Consider the following 16214-nt stretch of genomic DNA (forward strand, 5'->3'; position numbering starts at 1 on the left):
CAGTGTTTTTGCCTGGAGAATCCCAGGGATGGGGGAGCCTGGTAGGCTGCCGTCTATGGGGTCGCACAGAGTCGGACACAACTGAAGCGACTTAGCAGCAGCAGCGTGCAGGTGCATGACTGCTGCAGGTCACTACCCCTGAAATTCCATTCTTGGCTCTCCAGGCTCTCATTGGGAATGCAAACACCAGGGATGATAGCCTTGAAACACCAGCAACTCAGTGAAAAGCTAGCTGGGGCCAGCTGGGCTGCAGACCCACCGGATGCTTTAGGGATTTCAGGGGCGGCAGCCTCTGGGCGGCTCCACCCCAGCCTGCCCTCCCCTCCTCGCTGCCCCAGGGCCAGCCTTACACACGCCTGGCCCGCAACACCGGTGAGAGGGGCCGCAGGTGGGCTGGAGATCAGCTCGGTTTTCAGACAGGCCTGGGGTTCCCAGTGTCATGAAATGTCAAGGGCAGGCCCCCAGCCTGTTCTTCCCGAGGGGGCTGGGATTGCTGGATCATATGCAAGCTCTAATTTTTAGTTTTCTAAGAGACCTCCATACTGTTTTCCATTGTGGCTGCACCAATTTACATTCCTGCCAACAGGGCAGGAGGGTTCCTTTCTCTCCACATCTCCAGCATTTATTATTTACGGGCTTTTTGAAGATAGCCATTCGGATTGGTGTGAGGTGATAACTCGGTGTGGTTTAGCTTTGCATTTCTCTAATAATTAGCGACGTTAAACATCTTTCCAAGTGCCCGTTGGCCATCTCTATGTGTTCTGTAGAAAGATACCTGTTTAGCTCTTCTGCCCCAGCACTACTATTTGAACCTCTGTTCCATGCAAGAAGTTCACAGACTGAGAAAACCTGACAGTCCTGGAGGAAATGGGTTGGCATTTAAAGTTCATTCAGTCATTATGTTTAGCAGCATCTACCATGTGCCAGGTGCTGGGGAGACAGCAGTGAACAGATGAAATGAAGTCTTTGCTCTCAGGGAAGCACCAACCATAGATAACAGGAGGCCCTCTCTGGGGGCCCTTTGTGTCTTTCTGCCCCTGTTGGTGGTGAACAGTTGTCCCTGGCTCCCTTTCTCTGACCCCGAGAGCCCGGGGAACAGAGGCCAGATTCAAGGCTGCTCACCGAACACTTGTTTTCTGCAGAGTCCCCTTAGCTGGGCCTGGTCCTCCACCTGTCCCAGTGCCTCTGGCTTTTTCCCCTGGGCAGCTGTCCCTCCTGACCCCCCTCCTTCCATCTCGCCTGCCTCCCTCTATCCCCTACCTTGGGGGCACTGGCTTTGGTTCTCAATCCTCTCTGGCCATCCACATCCCTGGAAGCAACTTCAGAAAGCACAGGACCCCTCCGGCATAGTCAAGACTCTGTAGGTGCGAGAGTGGGGTCCTGGCTTCTGATATCTTTCTGGGGCCATTCTAGGTTGAGATCCCGGCTGCAAGGGCCCACAGGGAAGCCCCTGGAGTGACTTCCCCGGCTTTGACTTGGAGCAGTGACACGCTGTAAGCCAGGGGCTTCGGGAGGAGACTGACTGGGCATCTCAAGGCCAGGTCAGGGGCATCAGGACTGAGCCCAGCAGGTCCAGAGACAGATGCTCAGTTGTGAGGCTGATCTCCAGGAGGGGAGGGAGGGGTGGGCACCCTCTGGCTCCACTCCAGGCCTCTCCCAGAGCTCTCTGTCTTCAAGGCTGCAGAGGGCTCCAGCAGCACAGGTCAGGGAATAGAAGGGGGAGACGTGGAGGAGTAGGTAGGGGCAGCTCTGTCTTCTCTCTCTCCTTCCCCTGTTAAGTCCTGCTCATCTTTCAAGGCACAGTTCTAATTTCACCTCCTCCAGGAAGGCTTCCCTTATTACCCAGATGAAAACCAACCCATCAGTTCCTCATAGGACTTCCCCAAGGATTTCCTTGGGATTCACTCTGTATACTTGACTCATCAAACTTAGATTGGGAAATGACTCTGAAGCTAGTTCACTCTCCTTTATTTCGGGCAGGCCTCCGTGTATACATCTCACGCACGTGTACCCCTCAGCCTGAGGTCAGAGCCCCCCACATTTGGGGCCACCTGTAGGTATAGGAGCTTGGTTCCTTTGGCCACATCGTTCCTCGGACAGGGGCAGGGCCTGGAAGACTGGGAGCACGGTCTCCTTGGGCCCTCTGGCCGCATGCCAGGACTCCATCTTTGAGGACTTTTCCTGGGAGAGCCAGGGGAAGGTTTGGGCCATCCAGAGGGACTGGACACTTCAACCAGGAAACCTGCTGTGTGACTCTGGGCAACCAGCCCTCTTTGTGGATATGTAGGGCGGATACCAACCAGGGTTCTTGGCCTTCCCCATGAACAGAAATTGACCAGAGGCCAGAGAAGAAATTTAGGTGAGGCTTCCAGGGGATCCTGTACCTGGTATAGGACAGAGGAATAACAAGTTACAGGTTCCCTCACTGGCCCCCTGCGGCGGGGGTTAGCCCTGGGGTGAGGATAGGGGGGTGTCTGGGGGTTGGGCCTGAGGGGTGGCTTATGTGGTTTGCCCATCCCTTTGTGGTGTTGAGTGTTAGCGGGGCTTGCCCAGCACCCTGCTTTTGCTCCCAACACCGTTTGTTTTTTTTTTCTCCCGGCTCTTCAGAAATGGCAGTTGATTTTGTGTGTGCGCGCGCGTGTCTTTTTTGTATCTTTATGGTCCAGCATTTGCCCCAACTGTGCATGTACACGGTTATTTTTAGTCCCATATAGCTTTTTGTATTTTTGTAGCTGGAGGAGAGGTGTGTTTGTAGCTCTCAGTGAAGGATCCCAGGTCCCAGCCTGGGAAGGTTTCCCTGGGTCTCATTGCCAGACCAGGGAAGGATCAAGGGGTTTCTTCCCCCCACATGCAGTGTAAGAAAAGCCCCATCCAAAAACAAGCAGAGAAGCCCAGTGAAGGTTCTGACTTTCCCCACTCTGACCTTTTCATTTTTTTAAATATCACATTTGAAATATTTTTTCTCGCCTTTTTGGGTATCTTGCTTTGCTGGTGACCTCAGCGGTACATGTTATTTTGTGTGCTGGGAAATCCAGCTTTTGGTGTTGTGTGTGGGTACAGGTTTCTATGTATGCGTACATTAATATATGCACGCAGCCTATATGCACACACACAAATCACATCATACTGTGTTGAATCAGTGGTTCTCAGGCCTGCCTAGGGAGATATCCCAGCGCTGCAGTTAAAATAAATCAGAGCCACAAGGAGTAGGGCCCAGGTGTCAGTAGTTTGCAAATCTCCCCAGGTGAGCCCTCTGTGCCATCGCAGCTAAGAAGCTCTGCTACAGATGGCAGCTTCCTGACAGAGTGCCTTTACTGAACAGTTAACAAGAGTGAGCGTTCAGACTCTGAAATTAAGGGACAACACTTGGAAAGAAGCAGATGGCACAAAGGCTTGGCCTGGATGCAGTGGTCTCACCTTGGAGCAAGACCATCTCTGTGGTCCCACCCAAATCTTTAAAAACGCTTCGACTACAATGGATATGCTCAAGGAGGAGAGGAAGGCCTCCTGGGAGAGCCCAGACCCCCCTCTCTAGAGGCTCACAAGTCCTGGAGTCCTGAGTATCCAAAGTGCTTCCTTTTTTAAACCAAGGGGTATAAACCAAGGGGACTCCTGCGTACCTCCCACAGGAGCAGACAGCAGCCGGTCTGAGCTGCTGGGGAGCCAGGATTAGGGAGAGATTAGTGAGTGTGGTTTAGAGGGGCTCTGGAGCCTTGCAGACAGCTCAGAGGCCTCAGGTCCAAAGATAGCAAACAGGAGATGAGACAGCATGTGGAAGGGAGGGGGCAATGAGGGAGAGGGGACAGTTGGCAAGCTGATGCTTGGGCCATGAAAAAAATCATTTATTAGCTCCCAATTTTTAAAAAAAAGTTTTATTACAAAGCTAAGGTGTGTTTCTTGAAAAGATCTCTTGTTTTTCCTATTATTTTGTTTTTTCTATTTCTTTGCATTGATCGCTGAGGAAGGCTTTCTTATCTCTCCTTGCTGTTCTTTGGAACTCTGCATTCAGATGCTTATATCTTTCTTTTTCTCCTTTGCTTTTTGATTCTCTTCTTTTCACAGCTATCTGTAAGGCCTCCTCAGACAGCCATTTTGCTTTTTTACATTTCTTTTCCATGGGGATGGTCTTGGTCCCTGTATCCTGTACAATGTCACGAACCTCCGTCCAGAGTTTATCAGGCACTCTGTCTATCAGATCTAGTCCCTGAAATCTATTTCTCACTTCCACTGTATAATCATAAGGGATTTGATTTAGGTCATATCTGAGTGGTCTAGTGGTTTCCCTACTTTCTTCAATTTAAGTCTGAATTTGGCAATAAGGAGTTCATGATCTGAGCCACAGCCAGCTCCTGGTCTTGTTTTTGCTGACTGTATAGAGCTTCTCTATCTTTGGCTGCAAAGAATATAATCAATCTGATTTCGGTGTTGACCATCTGGTGATGTCCACGTGTAGAGTCTTCTCTTGTGTTGTTGGGAGAGGGTGTTTGCTATGACCAGTGCGTTCTCTTGGCAAAACTCTATTAGCCTTTGCCATGCTTCATTCCGTGCTCCAAGGCCAAATTTGCCTGTTACTCCAGGTGTTTCTTGACTTCCTACTTTTGCATTCCAGTCCCCTATAATGAAAAGGACATCATTTTTGGGTGTTAGTTCTAAAAGGTCTGTGGAACATTCTGAAAGAGATGGGAATACCAGACCACCTGACCTGTCTCTTGAGAAACCTGTATGCAGGTCAGGAAGCAACAGTTAGAATTGGTCATGGAACAATGGACTGGTTCCAAATAGGAAAAGGTGTACGTCAAGGTTATATATTGTCACCCATGATGCAGAGTACATCATGAGGAACGCTGGGCTGGAAGAAGCACAAGCTGGAATCAAGATTGCCGGGAGAAATATCAATATCATCTCCCATGCAGATGACACCACCCTTATGGCAGAAAGTGAAGAGGAACTCAAAAGCCTCTTGATGAAAGTGAAAGAGAAGAGTGAAAAGTTTGGCTTGAAGCTCAACATTCAGAAAACGAAGATCATAACATCTGGTCCCATCACTTCATGGGAAATAGATGGGGAAACAGTGGAAACATTGTCAGACTTTATTTTTTTGGGCTCCAAAATCACTGCAGATGCTGATTGCAGCCAGGAAATTAAAAGACGCTTACTCCTTGGAAGGAAAGTTATGACCAACCTAGACAGCATATTAAAAAGCAGAGACATTACTTTGCCAACCAAGGTCCACCTAGTCAAGGCTATGGTTTTTCCCGTGGTCATGTATGGATGTGAGAGTTGGACTGTGAACAAAGCTGATCGCCGAAGAATTGATGCTTTTGAACTGTGGTGTTGGAGAAGACTCTTCAGAGTTCCTTGGACTGCAAGGAGATCCAACCAGTCCATTCTGGAGGAGATCAATCATGGGTGTTCATTGGAAGGACTGATGCTAAAGCTGAAACACCAATACTTGGGCTACCTTATGTGACGAGTTGACTTACTGGAAAAGAGTCTGATGCTAGGAGGGATTGGGGGTGGGAGTAGACGGGGACAACAGAGAATGAGATGGCTGGATGGCATCACTGACTCGATGGACATGAGTTTGAATGAACTCCGGGAGCTGGTGATGGACAGGGAGGCCTGGCGTGCTGTGATTCATGGGGTCGCAAAGAGTCGGACACGACTGAGCGACTGAACTGAACTGAAGATGTGTTTATAAAAACGTGGACAATATTGAAGCATACAGATGAAAAATGAAAAGTTCTTTTTCACCTTCCATTTCCTCCCGAATTCTACTTTTCACTATCATCATTTTGGCATATAAGCTTTCAGACCATTTTCTATATATACATATTTTCTATACACATAATTTGTATTGCTTTAAAAAAAAAACTCGGATTATTCTCTACATATTATTTTGCAACTTGTGTTTTAAATACTACACCACAGACATGTTCTGTGCCTGTTCGTAAATCAGAGTTACTTTATTCCTTTTGACAGCTGCCTGGAATTCCAGAGCCTGTTATGATTTACGGGACCGCTCCAGTCAGCATACTCACTCAACGGTTCTGTCAGATACCTTCCTAGAAGTGCACTGAGTAGTTCTGAAGGCCTGTGCTTCTCTAAATGGGATGGGTTTGTCCAGTCATCTGCCCCAGATCCTTTGCAGGCCCACCAATATTATCCGTACACCCTCTATGTTATCCTCCTCATGGCCTCATCTGCATTGGATATTACCAATGTCTTATACATTTCCCAATGTAAACAGAGGAGTGTTGCTAACAAAGCTTAAACAAAATGCAGTCCCATGAGGCTTAATCTCCAGTTTCCTGTCTTCCAGATAGGGCAAGGAAAGTGGTATCTGTCAGCTGCCTGCTGGGAGGAGCAAGAGACTCTGGTGGGGTTGCTGCCCTCCCCGGAGCCCTCGCTGGAGCCCCCGAGGTGTTTGTGTGAAGGGCTCCGTGACAAAGGACCCAACAGCCCCACCCAGGGGGGTCACAAAAGTGGGAAAATGCCATGTGTCAGGACGCCAAAAGGTCTCAGCTCAAGCGCCAGCCCGCTTTGCCCCTCCTAGCAGCTCCTTTCAGCCGCTCTCCCCGTCTACTAAGCGGAGCTGAAGGAGGTGCTCCTTGGGTGAGGATTATGCAAACGGATATTTGTGCAGAACAGCACCTGGCAAGAAACGTTAGAGTGGGTTGAGCTGTCAGTTGATAAGCTATTCCCCACGGCATACACGTCCCTGCCCTAGCCTACCCTACTCCCTGGCACACACACACAGTGTTCACCGTCTCTCCTTTGGGGTAACCACTGTTAACAGTTTGGTGCATATCATTCCAGACTTCTAGGAACATCTAGACACACGACTTTCATGCGCATACAGGTAGGTACATGTGACAATTATAAAATTGTCCCGTGCACACACTCTTGCCCTTACAAGTCTTCCTTTTCAATTTTTTAAAACTAACTTTATTTTCTGTACAGGTATTACATACACACGGTATAAAATTCAGAAAGCTAAGAGGGTAAGACTGTGAAAAATTAGCATTCTCCTCTCCTCAGTTCCCTCACTATTTAAGTTCTTATTGTTATCAATTTCTTGAATATACTGCAAGAGTTACTTCAAGCATTTTAAGAAACATATTCGCTCAGACTTTTATTTTTTCTCACACAAATGGTAGCTCACTTGACAGAATCTTCTCCGCCCTTTTTCTCATCTAATGAAACATCTTGAAATCACCACATGTAGAGTTTTAAGAAAATTTTTGGCTGCATAGAATTTCACCGCTAGAAGTATCATCACTTCTTTAATCTGTTCTTAAGGAAACTGAGATTTTAAAATATTTGGTCTATTAATAGACTATAATAAATATTCTTATAAGGAGTCATCTTTATAAAGCCGAAGAAAACCTAGCTAAAATGGACTTAAACTGATAAACAGTTCAAAGACTCAGTAACTGCACACTGACTTCTGTTCAGCCTCTTAGTTTCCCTGCAGGCCTGGCTCTCTGACTCTTTTCTGTCCTTTGATATGTGGTCTTTCTCTTTAGGCTCCATTCACCTCCACCAACTTCACCTTCACCAACTCTAAGGTCTTCCTGGGTGGAACAAAAAGGCTGCCACAGTACCAGACCTCCCTCCTCAGATCACACCATCCAAGGCAAGGCAGAATGTGTCCCCTGTATCTTCTACAGGAGAGGAAGGAAGTAACTTGTCCCCAGAAACCCTGCAAACCACAAGCACCTGCTACATTCTCCTGTCACTTGCACTTTTCATTTTAATGTATCAGGAACATTGTTCCTATAGATACATCTATTTCGCTCTTTTTAAAGTGATTTCATGTACTTAATTGTGTGGAGTTACCATGGCTCCTTTGCTCCCTTTCTCTCTGATAGACATTTAGGCATTTCTGTTTAAAAAAAAAAACAAACATTTACAAACTATGTTGAGATGAATGTCTGTACTAGCTAGGAGGCAGTTCTTTAACAAAGACTCACAGTAACAGGCGCTTAAACACAAGAGTTCTCTCTTCAATTTCAGTAGGTGTTTAAGTATTCACGGATTTAAGCATACTGCTTTAGTCGGGATGGTGGACAGGGTGGCTCTGCTTTAGTCGGGGATGCAAATTACCTTTATCTTGAAGCCCTCGTCTATGAGATTGAAGAAAACTCAACACCATGCTTTCCGGGTCCATATGCCAGCCACTGGAAGTGGAAGAGAGGAAAAATGGAAGATCGCTTCCCCCCCAAGCACGCAGCCCACAAGGTACACATCACTTCTGCTCACACCACTTTTGCCAGAGCTTGGTCACGTGGCCACACCTAACTGGAAGTAGAATCTTTATACCAAGTAGGATGTGCCCCACAAAAAGTTGGGGGTTCTATTGCTAAAAGAAGAAGAGGAGAAAATAAATTATGGAATAATGAGCTACCTCTGCTACAACATCCTTGCACTTTCTTCTATCAGCAGCCCTGTATTTTGGGGGAGATTGAATTCTTTTTATTTATTTATTTGGCTGTGTTGGGTCTTAGCACCTGGGATCCTTGTTGCATCATGTGGGATCTTTCATGCAGTACACGGACTCTCTAGTTGTGGCTGGCAGGCTTTAGGAGTGGGTGTAGTTGCTCTGTGGCATATGAGATCTTAGTTCTCTGACCAGGGATTGAACCCACGTCCCCTGCAGTGCAAGGTGGATTCTTAACCACTCGACCACCAGGGATGTCCTGGACTGAATTCTTTTTGATACCCACCCCAAAATATTTCTACCAGTGTATGCTCCCACTGACAGCTCTCGGACTGATGCTTTGCCACCCCCCAAAACTGTAGGAGCAGCCACCACCACCACAGCTGCAAGCATACCCCAGTCCATTGCTGGCTGTGCGCATGGCATGGGCTGGTGACTCTGACTGTCCATGTGCCAATCTCTAGTTCTGTGACTGCCCTCAATCTCCAGACTGTCCTCAGTTTCTTTATCTATCAAATTAAGACACTTAGCTCTAGTCTGGGTCTGAGAGAATCTCAGCTTCTCTTTCAGTCTTGGAGCTACATCTGTGATGGAGGGAGTGCACCACGGAAGAGGCAGCTTTGCATAAAATGACATTTAAACAGAGGGAGGTGATGGTCCTACCCTGCATGCTGGTAGAATATAGCCAGTGGGCCATGTTCGGATGCTGCTGCTGCTGCTAAGTCACTTTAGTCATGTCTGACTCTGTGTGACCCCATAGACGGCCTCCTACCAGGCTCCCCCGTCCCTGGGATTCTCCAGGCAAGAACACTGCAGTGGGTTGCCATTTCCTTCTCCAGTGCATGAAAGTGAAAAGTGAAAGTGAAGTCACTCAGTCGTGTCCGACTCTTAGTGACCCCAGGGACTGCAGCCTACCAGGCTCCTCCATCCATGGCGTTTTCGAGGTAAGAGTACTGGAGTGGGGTGCCATTGCTTTCTCCGTTGGATGATGCTAAGAGCCAACAAAACTGTACTGTGGTCAGAAGAGAGCTACCCATGGCAGAAACAGGCCTGAGAACAGAGGAAGAAACGAACACAGAGCAGCGGGAGTGTTTAATCTAGGGAACAGGAGGCTGAGTGTGGCTGGTGAATACTTCCTGGACAGACTGAAATGGGTGGGGGCAAGGGCCTGTTAGGTTCCACGTGGCCCCCAGGGGTGGCAGGTTTGGGCACAAAATGAGAAATAATCTCTTAAGAAATGTAAAGCTATTTCGATGACACTTTACCGAAAGGTGAAGAGGATATTTGGGGCCCGCCAGGCCCCCCGCTGAGCTGACCTAGCCTCAGGCGGCTCGCCTCCCTCCCTGCCGCTCTCCAACCTCAAAACCAAAACTGCTCTATGCCACCACCACCACCGAAACTGCTCTCACTATCAACACGTCCCTCCGACTCACGGAAGCTTTGATGGCCTCATCTTCCTGCCCCCGCAGCAGCAGGCCACGCCTGGACCACATCCCTCCCCTGGAAGCGTTGGGTTTCCTCCAACCCACCCTGAACTGTCCACCCCACCTCCTGCCTCTCCCTCACCGGTCCTTTGCTGGTGTCGTGTCATCCACCTACAGTGACTTCTCTGCTGTAAACCTTCACTGCTGTTCACACTGCACCTCAATCTGCCTTCCATTACCATCGCGGGTGGGTGGCAGCACCAGTCTAGAACTCTGCCCCTGTTCAGGGACACAGAGCAAGTAGCCAAAGGCTTAGTGTCCCACCGGCATGTAAAATTCAACTTGTCCAAAGGGACTTTGTCATCCACCCCTTCAGTTCAGTCGCTCAATCGTGTCCAGCTCTTTGTGACCCCATGGATGGCAGCACGCCAGGCCTCCCTGTCCATCACCAACTCCCAGAGTTTACTCACACTCATGTCCATTGAGTCGGTGATGCCATCCAACATCTCATCCTCTGTCGTCCCCTTCTCCTCCCGCCTTCAATCTTTCCCAGCATCAGGGTCTTTTCCAATGAGTCAGTTCTTCGCATCAGGTGGCCAAAGTGTTGAAGCTTCAGCTTCAGCATCAGTCCGTCCAATGAATATTCAGGGCTGATCTCCTTTAGGATGGACTGGTTGGATCTCCTTGCAGTCCAGGGGACTCTCAAGAGTCTTCTCCAACACCACAGTTCAAAAGCACCAATTCTTCAGCGCTCAGCTTTCTTTATCATCCAGCTCTCACATCCATACATGAATACTGGAAAAACCATAGACTTGACTAGACGGACATTTGTATCTACACCCTAACCCTAACCTGCCACCCACCTCTTCTGGTAGGGAACAGAGAGGACCACCATTTAAGCAAGAACTCTGGGTCACCCCTGCCTGCTTCCTTCCCTAAGCTCCGTATCTAATCTTTCTGCCTTCTCAGTATCTCTCAGGTCCATTCACTTCCTCCCATTGCAACTACCACCTTCGGACTCACCTCTCAGTGTGCAGCCTTGTCCTCTAACCCATCGATGTGGTTATGTCCCTCTGACTTAGGACCTTCCCAGGGTTCCCCATCACCTTCAGGACAGAATCCAAATGTCTTAGCAGGCTTTCAAGGTTCTTTTAGATCTCCCTTCTTCCTACCTTTGGGGACCCCAGTTCCTTACACTGCTTCCCTCTCGATGGGCTCCAGCCAGCCTCACCAAAGATGGTACCACTCCTAGGCAGCTCCTTTGGCTTGGAATTATGCCTCTCTTTCTTCCTCTGGCTAACAGCCAATTCCAAGGCCTTCAGGCCTCAGTGCAGACTTCTTCCCGCCTCCAGGGAGCCCTCACTGGCTGCCCCAGGACGGCTTAACTGTCCCCTCTCCGTGGCCTTCCTAGCATCACAAAGGCTTTGTGCACTGTTTCTAATTGCTTGATTGTGTCTCTGTGTCATCAGGCTTCTAGAAGCTGGGTGTGCAGAACCTTGCCTGGGTCCCTAGCATCGATCACTTGAAGCCTGGGACAGAATGCATTGGATAAATATTTGTGGACCGGCGTTGAATCAAATACCTGACTAACTGGGTGCAGCTCAGGGCTTCAGCAGTGGCCCCCACGTTGAGAAAACGGCCAGGGCGCCAGGGTTAAGAAGCAGATGGAGAGTGAGAGAGACTAGAAAGTGAAAGTAAAGCTGAGCGGGAAGGAAAGCGCCCCAGAGGCTGCAGACTGGGGAGGAGGGGCCGGCCAAGAGTTCATTCAACCCAGTCTAGTGAGGGAGTTGGCGGCTTGTGCGGGGGTGGCGCTGTGGGCGGGGAAGCAAGCAAAATGAAACAGAGAGAAAAATGTGTTTTGTAATTAGTCATTGCCCCCTGGGGTGATGCTGGGAGTTTTCACCGGAGGTGGGTAGACCAGATTTGCAAAATGACAAACAGGGGCTAACCACCAGCTGGGGCCACAGTGGGGCTTCCGGCCCTGGTGGCAGAAGTCGAGCTTTCTAGTTTTTTTCTCTGTCCCGCCCCACTATGTTCAAAATTCTGCCAAATTATGGATATGGGAAGGGAAGGCATCTGAGCAAAGGCTTTCCCAGGGGCCAAACCTGTGTTTCCTGACTTCCACGGAGGCTGGCCTCGGCCTCTCTGCAGGTTCTTAGGACGAGGAATGAACGGGACAGGTTGGTACTCCCCACTGGGAAGGCTCTGAAACGACCTTGTATCCAAAGACCTTGATTACCTTGCCCAGTGGAGGTTCTTCAGTTCAGTTCTGTTCAGTTCAGTTCAGTCACTCAGTCATGTCCGACTCTTTTCGACCCCATGGACTGCAGCACGCCAGGCCTCCCTGTCTATCACCAACTCCCGGAGCTTATTCAAACTCATGTCTATTGAGTCAGTGATGCCATCCAACCATCTCATCCTCTGAAAGGCAAAGTGGAGGTTCTTGGAAAACAGAAAAACATTCCAGAGGTGGGGATTCTGGGTAAAGGCCCCAGCCTTCCCCTCCTACTGAGGAAAACAGCAGAGAATGAGCATGGCGAGGTGTAAAGGGGAAACCTCCTTCGGTGCTTAGGAAAGTGGGGGTCCACTGCTCCCCACAGACCCTCCTGGGGAGGCTGGAGCCAAATGTCAGGACAAAGAGACCCCTGCCCCTCACATACAAATACGGCACCCTATGAGATTCATGCCTTTATATCCAGAGCCGAGGCTTCCAAACTTAAAACCAACAGCCTCAGTGAGAAACGCATACCCCGAAACAAGCTGTAGGAAACTATAGGTAAGTGTTAGTTGCTCAGTCATATCCAACTCTTTGCAACCCCACAACTACAGCCCACCAGGCTCCTCTGTCCATGGAATTCTTCTCCAGGCAAGAATACTGGAGTGGGTTGCCATTTCCTCCTCCAGGGGATCTTCCAGTCCCAGGGATCGAACCTGCGTCTCCTGGATTGCAGGTAGATTCTTTACCATCTGACCCTCTTTTCTTTTTATCATATATAACCCATGCTCATGTTTTTCCTATTTTTTTTTTTTTTAAATCTAGGTGCAATCCACTGAACTGATTTCTTGATCCACTAGTGGGTCCCAACGCAGTTGCACTGGGGATGTTGGTTCTTCACTGTGCAGGGTCTTCAGCCCTTGACAACTGGAATTTGTTTCTGCTGAGTTCCTTTCTCCGTGTTCTACTTACTAACACACCTTGCACCAGATCTGCAGTCCTCGAAGTCACCACCTTCATCAGGGTATCTCATCTGTTCCTCTGATCCCAGGACCTTCAGGATAGGCAGGGAGCCGTGTTACTGGCAGATTATCCAAGATAAGGGTAACACAGGAATCCCACCAGGTTTATATTGGGTGGTCGGATGGGGGTTTGGGGTGGGCTGCTCTGGGTTGCAAGATTATTGCAAAAATAAAAAATACTTAAGCAAGAGTAAGGGGTTGGCTAACGAAATCACACACCAGGAAACCTAGAGGTAGGTGGTTCCAGAGTTGGTTAAGAGATCACGTGGCTTTTTTGGGTTTTTTTGGTTAGTTGTCATCTGCCAACCTTTGGAAATGTCTGTGCTTACCTTAAGTCTCTGAGACTGCTATGTGAAGGGGCTTTGTGGGTGGCAGGAGAAGGGAAGGGTGGGGCCTAGGTTTCAGCTGGCTGGGTAAGTGAGTGAGTCACTGGGTGGCTGGGCCCCTTCAGCCCCATGTAAGGACAGGCTGCAGCCGCCCACTGCCCGCCCGAACTGTGTCTGGACAGAAATGGGCATGTCTGCTTTGCAAAAGGCCCCACCTCATGCTCGGATAACCCTGTGAATCAGGACGGCCAGAGATGCTTATCATCCCTTTTCTCCCCATGAGTCGCAGGCCCCCAAAGCGGAAATGACTCCTGGCCTCACCTAGAAATCCAGGCCTGAGCTGAGAAGAGAACTGGTGTCCTGTCTCCAGTGTGGTACTAGAGTTCCTGGAGCAAGAAGGGCCAACCAGGATAGAGAGAAGCTTTCCGGTGCCCCTTCCTCCTTTAGGCTTCTTTCTAAGTCCCATCTCCAGGCAACCAGACGACTGGTGCTGTCTCCTTCTGCCCACACGGCCCATTGTCTGCTGGTTTCCCTGGGAGAGGTAGAGGTAGGGCTGGGGCAGAGTGTGGTGGCCGTGGAGTGTCTGGAGGTATCTAGGTCTTTGGTAGCATCTGATGGTATTGACTTAGCTATGATGGAGGTCTGGTAGCCTTTGGGACTGTGTATGGCGCGCGGTATCTTAGCCACTGGATCACCAGGGAAGTCCCAAGGAAGTTTACTTTTAACAAAGGAGGGCAGGAATTGGCTGGCTCTGGGAGGAATTTGCTATAGGAGCTGGTGCTAGGGAGAGTGTGGTGCCAGCATATGTGGGTGCCTGTGGGTGGGGAGGGAGGGCCGTCTGAAGTATAAGCTGGTGTGTGTGTGTGCAGGAAGAGGGCAGATGGTGTAGACATCCAGGACTGGGGACTAGAATGCCATGGTTCTTTCCGCCACGTGTCAGCCCTATGATCTTGGAACTTAACCTCCTAGAGTCTCAGTTTTCCTAGCTGCAAATGGGGATGCTAGGAATCTCCTTCACAGGGTTGTTAAGAAGATCTAGACAAATGGATGTGAGGGTGCTCCCAGGAACACAGTGGGAGGGCTCCTCTGGGGGCGGGGTTGGGGAGGAGTTCTGCTCCTCCCCTCTGGAACTGGGGTGTCAGGTAGCACTCAGTTTGGGGAAGATTAGGGCAGGGCAGCTCCAAGCTCCTGGCCTTCGGTTTCCTCCCTTGCTTCCTTGACTGCCCCAGGCAGCACTAAATCAGGTCACCACTTGTCTTTCTTTGCTTTAGCTGTCATGCACACGGCTCCTGCCCAGCTCCCAATCCAGGTCACCATCTCCCACGCCTCTCCCTTCCCCAGTGGCCAAGGAGATGGCCTCACAGTGCTTTTGTTCCTGAGTGCTTGCTGTTCATCAGACCCTGGCTTTGTGCCTGACACTGGGCCAATTGCTTTAGGAAGAAATAGCAGCTACCCTTTGCAGCATGTGATCTGCCAGGCTCCATCATCAGATGGGCTTCCCTGGTGGCTCAGACAGTAAGGAATTGCAGAAATGGCCCACAATGCAGGAGACCCAGGTTTCATCCCTGGGTTGGGAAGATCCCCTGGAAAAGGGCATGACAACCCATTCCAGTATTCTTGCCTGGAGAATTCCATGGACAGAGGAGCCTGGTGAGCTACACAGTTCATGGGTTTGCAAAGAGTCAGTAACTGAGCGACTAACACTTTCACTTTTATCTTGAGATTATCTCTTTTAGGGAGATATGATCACTTCTGCTGTATGAGTGAGGAGATGGAGGCTCAGAAAAGGTAAGGATCTCAGTCAAGGTCAAGCGATAGAGCCAAGGCTGAAACTGAGATCTGTCTGATTCCAGAGCTCATGTTTTTAATCCCCGAGGTCCTGTGTTTAGAGGACAGTGGACAGAGGGTGCAGGCGGGAGACGGGGCTGCAGGCACCAGGGGAGGTCAGGTAAGGGTCATTCTGGGCATCAGGGAGCGGTCTGGTGGGAGGATGCCGGGCCCGAAGGAAAGAGGGGAAAGGCCTGCAGTGTGATAGGGAAGTCCACACACACTCACCTAGACGCCCACACGGTATACGACACCCAGACACACACACACAGGTCAGAGTCCCACATACCCCCACAGACAAGTACAAGGACCTCTGCACAGGTGGCGCTAGTGGTAAAGAGCCTGCCTGCAATGCAGGAGATGTAAGAGACATTGGTTCGACCCCTGGGTTGGGAAGATCCCCAGTCCAGTATTCTTGCCTGGAGAATCCCATGGACAGAGGAGACTGCGGGCTACACTCCATGGAGTTGAAAAGAGTGGGACACAACTGAGCACACATGCACGCAAAAAGACACACACACACCGAGAAGACGCACACAGACCCAGAGGTGCACGCGCCCATTGACACGCCTCGGTGACATCCACAGACCCAGTGACATGCAGACTCACGCACACAGGCATGGAGAGGCAGACTCCCACGCACACACAAGTCCTGGAGGGAAGGGAAGGAGCAGCCAGGGCCGCTTCGTTTCCAGGCCTCCTCCTCTAAGGTGAAAGGAAAGCCTTCCCCAGAAACGCTGAGTCAGCAGCGGGTGACAAATGAGCCAGGGGCAGCGGGTTCGGGCGGGAGCGCTTAGCATGTGGACTGCATCGTGCCAGCGCCAGCCCCAGCGGGTGAGGGGGCAGGGAGCGCTGGCTGCCCGTGGAGGGGGAGGCCCCAGGGAGGAAGTGACTCACTTTGACTTTGCAAACACCGGACCTGCCGCTCAAGGTCAAGCAGCAGGACTGCCAGCCGGC

General features: G+C 50.1%; 1 long non-coding RNA gene across 2 annotated transcripts; it reads right to left on the reverse strand.

The window, feature by feature from the left end:
* Positions 1–4275: 4275 nt before the first annotated feature.
* LOC148776397 (uncharacterized) lies at positions 4276–10468 on the reverse strand. Of its 2 annotated transcripts, none has more exons than XR_016038350.1 (3): positions 10338–10468; positions 8110–8183; positions 4276–4613 (listed from the first exon to the last, which is right to left on the reverse strand). It is a non-coding gene; the product is annotated as an uncharacterized LOC148776397 (long non-coding RNA). The 2 variants fall into 2 exon arrangements; XR_016038351.1 differs by lacking the exon at positions 10338–10468 and adding an exon at positions 10010–10112.
* Between the last annotated feature and the right edge of the window lie 5746 nt (positions 10469–16214).

Source organism: Moschus berezovskii, chromosome 9, assembly GCF_049115385.1.
Source record: "Moschus berezovskii isolate FMDL1 chromosome 9, NW_MosBer_1.0, whole genome shotgun sequence".
Taxonomy (NCBI): domain Eukaryota; kingdom Metazoa; phylum Chordata; class Mammalia; order Artiodactyla; family Moschidae; genus Moschus; species Moschus berezovskii.